This window comes from Manacus vitellinus, unplaced genomic scaffold, assembly GCF_001715985.3.
Source record: "Manacus vitellinus isolate BGI_N305 unplaced genomic scaffold, ASM171598v3 scaffold_25_pilon, whole genome shotgun sequence".
Taxonomy (NCBI): Eukaryota; Metazoa; Chordata; class Aves; order Passeriformes; family Pipridae; genus Manacus; species Manacus vitellinus.
In genome coordinates, this window is record NW_021939882.1 from 2910580 (window position 1) to 2919781 (window position 9202).

Consider the following 9202-nt stretch of genomic DNA (forward strand, 5'->3'; position numbering starts at 1 on the left):
ATCTGCAATAATTTTCACAGTATAATATTTTTGACTGTATTAAAAAATGCAGAATCTAAGAGGATGTGCCAGCTCCCAGATTCACATGGGGGTTTTGGCCTGATCCTGTTTCTGTTCCACACTGAGGCCTGGTGTGGACTTGTTCTTCAAAAATCCTGGACCCCTCAAAAGTCTCCTACACAGCCAGTCTCATGTGATCAGTCAGTACCTCATGGGTGAACACAAGTGTGTGTTTTCTTACAGGTTCATGCAGAGTGTAGTGTCTTCCTTGTTAAATTACAGCCAAGTACTAATGGTACATACAGAAAACACGTGCCTAGAGAGTATGACTGGGTTAATCAAAGAAGCCCTACCTCAGCTCCTTTTGAAGCATTCCTTTCAGTTGCCTTATTTCCCAAGGAATATATTAATAAGATTCCTGCAAATCCCCAGATGTATTTATTGAACTAGGGATGAATTTAATCATCCGCATGTTTCCACCTGGAAGAATTCCCAGACTATTACAGGGCAAATTCTTCTCTACAGTGACCAAAAAAGGAGGATTTCTATTCCTCTATAATTATTGCCTCATTTAAGAAATGAGTTTTACTGTATTTGCTTTTCTCAAGCTCTCCTGTATTCCTAAATGGTCATTAGTGTTTTTTGGTTTTCTCCATTTCAAATTGGCTCTGGGAATCAATAGAGAAAATGAAGAGCTGCTGCACATTGATTTTATGAACATAAATGTCCAGTAAGTGGCACTGCAGGACCAGGAATTCCAAACCCTGGATGATAAACAGTGCAGTCAGAGAGTAAAGGCAAGCGTGGGAGATGTCAAGACTTATCTGTTCCATGAAAAAAGTGGTTGTAGAGCAGGTGGGGAATGATGTGGTGTCACTCCTGAAGGTACAGTGCAAGGAACTGTGGTGTATTCAGCTGCTGGCTCTGGAATATGGTATCAGAAACTGGCCTTGGCACCAAGCTGGGCATTATCAGGGGCTTGCCAGAAGAAACCAGAAACATTTCTGGGAACTGCGCATTAGCACTTGATGGGAAGTGCCTGTGAAGGCTTTGTGCTGGATTTTGCCATCAGGAGCAGAATGCTGGGCAAGGTGAACCACGTATATACAGCATTTCCTGTGGTCTCCTGACGTAATGTGCATTAGTTTTATGTAGAAAATCCAAAGCCCAGATTGGAAAGGACGTCAGTACAGTCTGGGAGAGTTCAAGGATTATTTCTGTAAATGAACCAGAGATGCCTGTGAGGCTGTGCCAGTATATCAAAACCGTCACCCGGTTTTTTCATTCTCAGCAGATAAGGAGTAAACTCTTATCTTGGGAAATTTGATCAAACGGACAAGTAACACTACACTTTTTGGCAATATAAATTGTAATAAAACTCTTATATAAGCTGAGAGAGTGTTACTTACAAAATCACTTAAATGTTTTGGCTCCATCTGCAATATTTGAACTCAGCTCTAGGTTACTCATGCTATACTGTGCCAAGCTAAATTGATGCACACTCAATTTTCCTATTTCTCTAGATGCATAGTTATATTGGATAAGAATGGAAGAAAATGAAGATGAAAAGCCAATCTGCATTTAGAAGGGACATAAAACTATGTTTAAAGGGATAAACCAGCCTTTCAAGGGGATTAGGAAGCCATTTCCTCTATGATGTGGCTATTTTATAAATACCTCTTGTGGGAACGTCTGTGCCCTGAAGCATCTGTGCATCTGTGCCAGCTGCTGTTGGCAGCAAGACCCTTGACTAGGCTGAGGGATCTGGGAAGTCAATATGCACCTGTGGGGGCAAGAGGAGGTGCAGGAATATCCCATAGGGCACATGGAACAGCCACAGGATCTTAAAACTGCTCCAACCAGACTTGACAATTTTTTCGTTGTCATCTAGAGGCCAGATATTGCTGAATCCTTATACTTTCTGCTCCCGAGTTTTTCTAATGGCTTTATAAAATAGCAGTTAAAAATAGGAACTCTCAAATGTTTATTCCTGCAGGTACATAGGGTGGAACTTAGGATGCAGAAGCAGAAGACACACAAGATGTTGCTTGCAGCAACATGAGCAAACAGGTGCGAACAAGGCATGGCAGCACAACATATGACAAAACAAGACACCACAGGACAACTTGGAATAGCACACAGCATGTCACCACATGCAGCAGCACAAACAGCATGGAACAGCACTTGACACTGTGTCACGGCATGATAGGTATACCTGAAAGGTGATAGGAGTGCCTAGAGAGTGGTGAGAGATTCATAGCAGCATGAAATTCCTATAAAGGTATGGAAAATGTTTAGAAAACCACATGAAAGTCCTACAGAACTACAGGCAACTCCTGGAAAAACCATGGGAAATTCTTAGAAAGCAAAACTGAATTCCTAGAAAGCTGTGGGAGGACTCCAGGAAAACAAAATGTGAATTCTGAGAAAATTGGCTACAAATTCCCAGAAAGCTAGAGGGAATTTCTTATGAAGTAAGGAGGAATTGCTATAAAGCAATGGAGGAATCCTGGAAAGAAATGCACAGTTCTTAGAAAGCTGCTGCAAATTTCTAAAGAGCAGAAGGGAAATTCTGGAAGCAGAAAGGACTTGTTATAAATAGAACATGATTACTAAAAAGCATCAGGGAAATTTCTAGAAGGTCATTAGGGATTTCTTGAAAGCATGTGGAAATTCCTAGAAAGAAAATCTAAGTTCCTGGTAAGGGGAAAGAAACACTTGGAAAGCAGTGGGGAGGTTTCCTAGAAGGCAACATGAAATTTCCTGAAAGCTGGGTGGAGACTCCTTGAAAACTGGAGGGTATATTCCCAGAGATCACTAGGAAAATCCTACAAAGGCATGTGAAATTCCTAAGAAGATAGAATCATAGAATCATTTAGGTTGGAAAAGACCTCTGTGATCATCAAGTCCAACTGTTCCCCCAGCACTCCCAAGGCCACCACTCATCCACATCCCCAAGATCCACATCTGTGTGTCTTTTAAATCCCTCCAGGGATGGTGACTCCACCACTGCCCTGGGCAGCCTGTTCCAGGACTTGACAACCCTTTGGGTGAAGAAATTTTTTGTAATATCTAATCTAAACCTCCCCTGGAGCAATTTGAGGCCATTGCTCCTCGTCCAGTTGGGTCCCATCAGTCGCAGGCTCTGGTGGCTCTCTTGGCTCCCCTGAGGTTCCGCTGGTTGGTGAAACTCCCTGTGCACTGTGCTGCATTTTTCTGCTGATGACTGTGCTGGCACTGAGTGTGGAAAAATGCAAGAAAACAATGGAAAAATCCTGGATGAGCTGTCCATAGTTCCTAAAGACACAGGGGAAATTCTTAGAACAAAATGCTGAGAAAATCACAGGAGAAAATCACTGTAAAGAGCAGGGGGAAAAGTAAAACTAGAAAGTAGATAGGAACAGATCCTATAGCCTTTCCTGAAATGGAACTTGTATCTAGAAGACATCCCTGATTTTAGTGTCTCCTAAATGGAGGGGACTGGTTTGGTGGACTGAGGAAGAGACACTGGGTGCCTGTGTTGGTGAAGCTGAGCCCTGACTTGCAAAGCCCAGCCCCTGTGGCTTTGCAGGAAGGGAGCAGGGAGAACCGGCTGGCTTGGAAGGCCCTTGACCTTGGGACAGATGTTGACAAATGGATGGTGAAACTCAGGGAACATTTCCAGCCTGGGAAAGTACTTTCTGTTAGAGACTGTGTCAACAATGGCTCTTTGCAACACAGGGCAGGGAAAAGCCAAGGGCATCGAGGCGGGATGCAGAGGGAGATGTTACCCATGTTGTGGGATGAAACAGTGCTGCCTAATGTGGTGGGACAGGCACGGAGGCTGGAACAGGATAACATATCCAGATGAGCTAGGGTGAAAGTGGATTTAGGATTATACTGTGGTTTGGGGTAATCCAGTTGGATCAGTGGCTTTTTCAAAAGTTTGAATGAAAGTTTGTCATGAGGAGTGGAGCAGCCCAGAGTTTAGACCTCAGGATGGATTCTTGTTTGGATTCTTGTCCCAGTGTTTCACTGAACTTGGTGGAATGTTTCTGACTACCATCAAGCCCAGGCTGTGTGACTTGACTTTGACAACCAGCATCTTGCCTTGGAGAACAGTTTAATTCCAGAACCTGAAGGTGGAACTGCGACATTGCAACCACAGCAGGGTTGTCTGGGGAGCTGCAGATGGGAAAATGCTGCCTGAGACAGAGCTTCAGCAGTGGGACATTTGGAGTGGTCTGGTCATTGCTGAACTGCTGGTTGACCCTCTCTACCACAGCTGGACCTGCTGTGCTCCTTGGGCACCCTGGGGCTGCTTCCCATGCAGAGAGTCCTGGCTGGGCTCCTGTGGCTCCTTACAGTGAAGGTCTGAAATGCTGCTGTCAGTCTTCACTATGAGCAAGAAGTGATGCTTCTCTTTTTTTGGTAAGTATTAGTTTAATTATCTTTAATTCAAGGATTTGTAGCAGTGACTACAAATCAGTGGCAAAGCTGTGAAGTCTGACCATACTGGATGTGTAATAATGTGAATTTAATAATCAGCTCTAGGGCAAACTGTTGCTCACTTGTTGTAGGTACCAAGGACACTCTTCATCATCACATGTCCTGCATTAGAAAACCACACAAATCTTCTATTAAACAGTTCTCCATCCAACAGTCAGGGGCTGGGATGGAATATGGGTTAGGATCTATTTGATTCTGGCAGGCAGCTCAGGAGTAAATCTGTAACACCAGCTTAGGAGAGAGTGCCACCTACCAAACCATCTGCTGAGAAAATTGTATTATCCACAGTCTCATCCACTGCTGCTAGAAATCACTGTCACAGTCATTGCTGAAGAGTTTTGCAGCTAATATATCTATTTGTATGCTTTTTATCCATCCCCTCAGAATTAATTATTCCTCAGATTAATATCATTCTAATGAATCATTCTGTATCACTGGCTTTATTTCATTTCTGAGATACTAATTAATATGTCAAAGCCATCTTTAACATGAAAATTGCTGTCATTTTTTTCCGTGACTTTCTTTTATTCATATATTCAATTTTTTTCTGAGGGCCTAAAATGTCTGTCCAGTGTGGAGTGAAAGAAAAAATGAAAGCTATACACTATTTAAAAAAAAAAAAAGCATATGCAAATAAAGCCTAAATTGGGAAGGAATGGCTCAGTCTGTATTTTTGTGTTGATTTACTAGATTATGAGCCATTTCATATAGTAGGTCCTCAGCAATCAGCCCTGTAGGGTTTTTATATACATGGCTTAGAATACAAAATTCAGCAGTACATCCAGTGTCTACATTTGTCAGTGAAATGATCAGAAATTTTGAGATATTTTGTATTTGTTGATGTAGATTAGGTTTTGAAGAAAGGGTCTTGTTAGTTTGCTGTGGATTTCCTGGCACTGTTCTGCTGTGCCGCAGGGATGAGGCAGTCAGAGGAAGCATTTTTCTTTCCTTAGAGCTCTCCTCTCCTCTCAGCTGTAATTTATTCTCATCATCCTCTGCAGTTTGGCTCTCTACCCACTCTGGAGGGAAGTGTTGGCAGGGCAGTAATCCCTCTCCTACCCCGTATCTCTGGCAAATGGAAATCCCAGAAAGAGAAGGGGGGAAATTTTAGGTTTCCCTGCTCGAGCAATTTCCAGGGTGATTTAAGATCCAATAATGGCCTTTGCATTGATGGAGCAGGTTGAGCTGCAAGAGGAAGGTCACTCCAAGTGTTTCTTGTGGGAAACTTTTCTTTCTCTGGTCCTGTGGGAGTGAGTGGGTGGAACTGGAAAAACCCCATAAAAAGTCACTGCATAAGCTCTGCCGATTAAATAACACAGTTATTGGCAGCATTGCACCAAGCTGAAATTACCCACAGCTCCTGGGGCTGGGGACTGTTCAGGTGACAGCTTCTGCTCGGATCCCTGGCTGCAGGTTTGGTACTTCTCTTTCTTTCCTGTCTTCCTCATCTCTCCAAAAAGAGCCATTTTGTTGTACAATCTGGGGGGTTACAGCTGAAACCCCCCAGCTCTGCTCTGGATTTGCAGGTGTAGAGAGAGATCAGTGGTGAGGGAGGGAAAGGGGACCAGAGCCTGAAGGGGCTCTGAGCAGGAAGGGGATGGCAGGTGAATACAGCTCCTTCCCCTTTACAAACAAGGAGTTTAGGAGTGGTTTTCCACCACTCCTAAAGCTTGTGTGTGACACGAGGCTGCTTTTTGAAAGGCTGCTGCTTGATTCCCACAGAGCAGAAATCCTTTCTGCAGGCTCCAAACTCTGTGGCCCAGGGATGGAGTTGGGCTCTCCTGGCTGGGATCAGGGCTGAGCTCCAAGAGTGTCCTGGGAGGGGAGATGCCAGGGGAGCAGCAGTGCCTGGTCCTGCCTCCTGAGCATCCTGCAGCCAGTGCATGAGCTCCAGATCCCAGGAAGCAGTAGCACTGCACAGCAAATCCTTCCCATTCATACCCTCCTGCATTACCCTCTGTGTCCAGCTTTGCCACTGCTTGAATTAGTTGCCTCAAATGAGTCATTTAAATTCAGACTTTCATACATGGTGTTTCTGTCTGGGCTTTTTTCATTTTCCTTTTCCCTGTCAGTGTTCAGATTTCCTCACACACTTCACCAGTGACCTGATTGATACCTGGGGATGCTTCATGCACTGGTTGCCATTGGAAATAGCTCACAAGTCAACATCAAAAGGGCACTAATGTGCTTTTTGAGATCAGCCCTACTGAATCCCCCAGACATGGAGGGACATGCCTATAATCTACAGTCAAAAAAAAGTGCCCACACTCAATACTGAATATTTAGGCCTCTCTTTGTCAGTGTCTGGGGACTAGAAATCATTTCTCTCAATGATCCTTTCTCCCTGCTGATGGACCTTTATCATTCAAGACTTATCTTGAGATCCTTGGAGATGTTAATAATAGTTTTTACTTCTGCCATTCTTTGCTCTGTGCTTTTTTATTCACTACTCTAGTTTTCCCTGTAGAATGGCCAACATGATAATATCAATTTAAACAATGTGCTTCAGTGATCTTTAAAAGAGTTCATATATTTCTTTTCATTTCCAGGAACCCCTGATTTTCCTGAGAATGTTACATTGAGGCTGAAGTTATCTTGGCTTATTAGTATAACCAGCTATTTACAAACCTGACAGCTCTTTCAGACATTATTTCTGATAACATGCCTCAGCTGATTTTACGTTTAATAAATCCCATGCATGCAGACAAAAAAAAGCACCCTGAGAATGATGTAAGTACAATTTGTATCCATGTACTGATATATTTTGTAAATTCAGTTGCCTTTCTCCAGCTCTAGTGTGTGCACTATTTTTTAGGTTAAAGCATGTTTTATCTCTGAATCTCTGCTATGGGCTTTGTTGAACTCTGACTTGGTCTTCCAGTAGCTAATTACTGTTTGGATGAAGGTCATTCGGATCAAGGTGCTACTCAGTATTTATAAATATATTTTTAAATCTTCATACGGACCAAGTAGGACCTTCTCCAAACAAAGTCCCCTGGCAGGAGCAGGTGCCTCACAGGGTGGGAATAGAGACACAAAAGCTTTCCTTTGGTGGGCATGCTTTGATTCCAGCATCAGTCAGAAGTGATTGAAAAGCATTGACATAAAATTAAGCAGCTGTTTTATGTTGGTACCCAGGGAGAATTAAACAAGCTCTGTGCTTGTTTCTGAATTTCCAGGAAACACCTGCACCAACAGCTTGTTGCTGGAGTTTTAGGCAAGTCCAGACCTGGCTGAGAGCTGATCCTTCTTGCACTGGCTGAGGGCAGGTTGGTCAGAGAGCAGCAAAAGGAAAATTCACCTAACACTCGTGTAACTGGTTCCCAGAGTCATGTCAATCAGCTTCCTAATGCCACCACTAAATTTACTTAAATAATAATAGGGGTTTAATGGATTTCACTTTTGTTCCTCGCCTGGGTATGACTATTAAGTCTTGAAAGTTTTAAAAGCTTATAAATTAGCTGAAATGACAAATGAGTACAGCAGGGTGCCCTGCATGAACTGCTGGTGTTTGAAACCACTGTAGCTGCTGAAGGGGCTTTCCTCCACTAGTGCAGTCAGGGCTGATCCAGACTTCTTGTTCATCCCTGAACTGGTCACACAGACTTAAAGAAGATGCAGGAAACTGGCTCTGGCTTCTGAAACTGATACTTGAATTGCCAAAAAAATAGGGCCTGTGAGAGTCTTACAGGCTTTAGTGGGTAGGAAGTTAAATTAATGTCGAATGAAACTTTGAACCCCTCACTCATCTGAGCAGCATTACATTCCTCCAGTGCTGAATTCAGCCTCTTCCCGAGGAAAGACCACTCCCTGGTAAAAAAGAACTAAAGAGTTCACTGAATGGAGCTGATAAGCAGATGCTTGAGAGCAAACTGGTCTCTCCTCTGCAATGTGTACCTCAGTGTTTCTCTGCAATATGCTTCGAAAATTCTGCTTTTTGTGTGCTCGGGAGTTGTGATTTCTCCTGGAATAATCCAGAGTCATTTTAGGAGAGCCTCTGGAATTTGTTGCAAATAAAATCAAATGTGCTTAGTGACTTCTGGGTTCCCCCCAGCAATGTTCCCCTCAGCCCAGGGTTTCTGTGGAAAAAAAAGAGTGTGCTACCTTTTTGGAATATACATATCATGCAGTAAGCCTCACCTGTGGTGCCTCAAGAAGGAGACAAAAGCAAAAAAATCTTGAAAATAGAAAGAGAAAACTCACAGTGACTTTCATTAGAGATCTCTATTACCAAACAGCACAGGATTCATTTTCTTGTCTATTTTCACCCTCCTCTGAGGATGAATGATGATTAAAGGACAGGATAATAAGCAGGAGGAGGGTGGGGGGGAATGAGAACTTGCTGAGAAGCTGTTAAAATTTATAAAAAAAGAAAGAGAAGGAGAAAGGAAAATAAGTGTTTCAGTTAACTAGTCAAGGTTAGCTTAGCACTGTGTCTGCTTTAACTGGCATTATGAAAAATGCCAGTTGGCACAAAAGCAACTTCACTAGTACTGAGCCTCATGAAATTTATGTTGACAGCTTAGAGTATTTGTTCTTCTAGGAGGTTTCTTAACCTCTCTGTGATGTCTTTTTTATTTATTTTCTGATTGTTGGGGGGTAAGATTCCTATGCAAAGGCTGCAAATCAGCATGTTCATCTTTCACTGCCTGTTGCAGCCAAGGTAAGCAAGAAAAAACCCTTGTGGAAAACGAAGGGGTTCGAAGAATAACCG

At 43.0% G+C, this 9202-nt stretch overlaps 1 protein-coding gene across 2 annotated transcripts in view; it reads left to right on the forward strand.

Moving 5' to 3' along the window:
• The first annotated feature begins 1009 nt into the window (after positions 1-1009).
• Positions 1010-9202, forward strand: part of DRD1 (dopamine receptor D1) — a 13927-nt gene continuing 5734 nt past the window's right edge. Inside the window, exon 1 of one of the 2 annotated variants that reach the window (XM_018073655.2) lies at positions 1010-4410. The gene's annotated coding sequence lies outside the window, so the exon portion shown is untranslated. Of the gene's footprint in view, positions 4411-5353; positions 5902-9202 lie in introns of those variants that run through there. The other variant, XM_018073654.2, reaches the window with a different exon arrangement.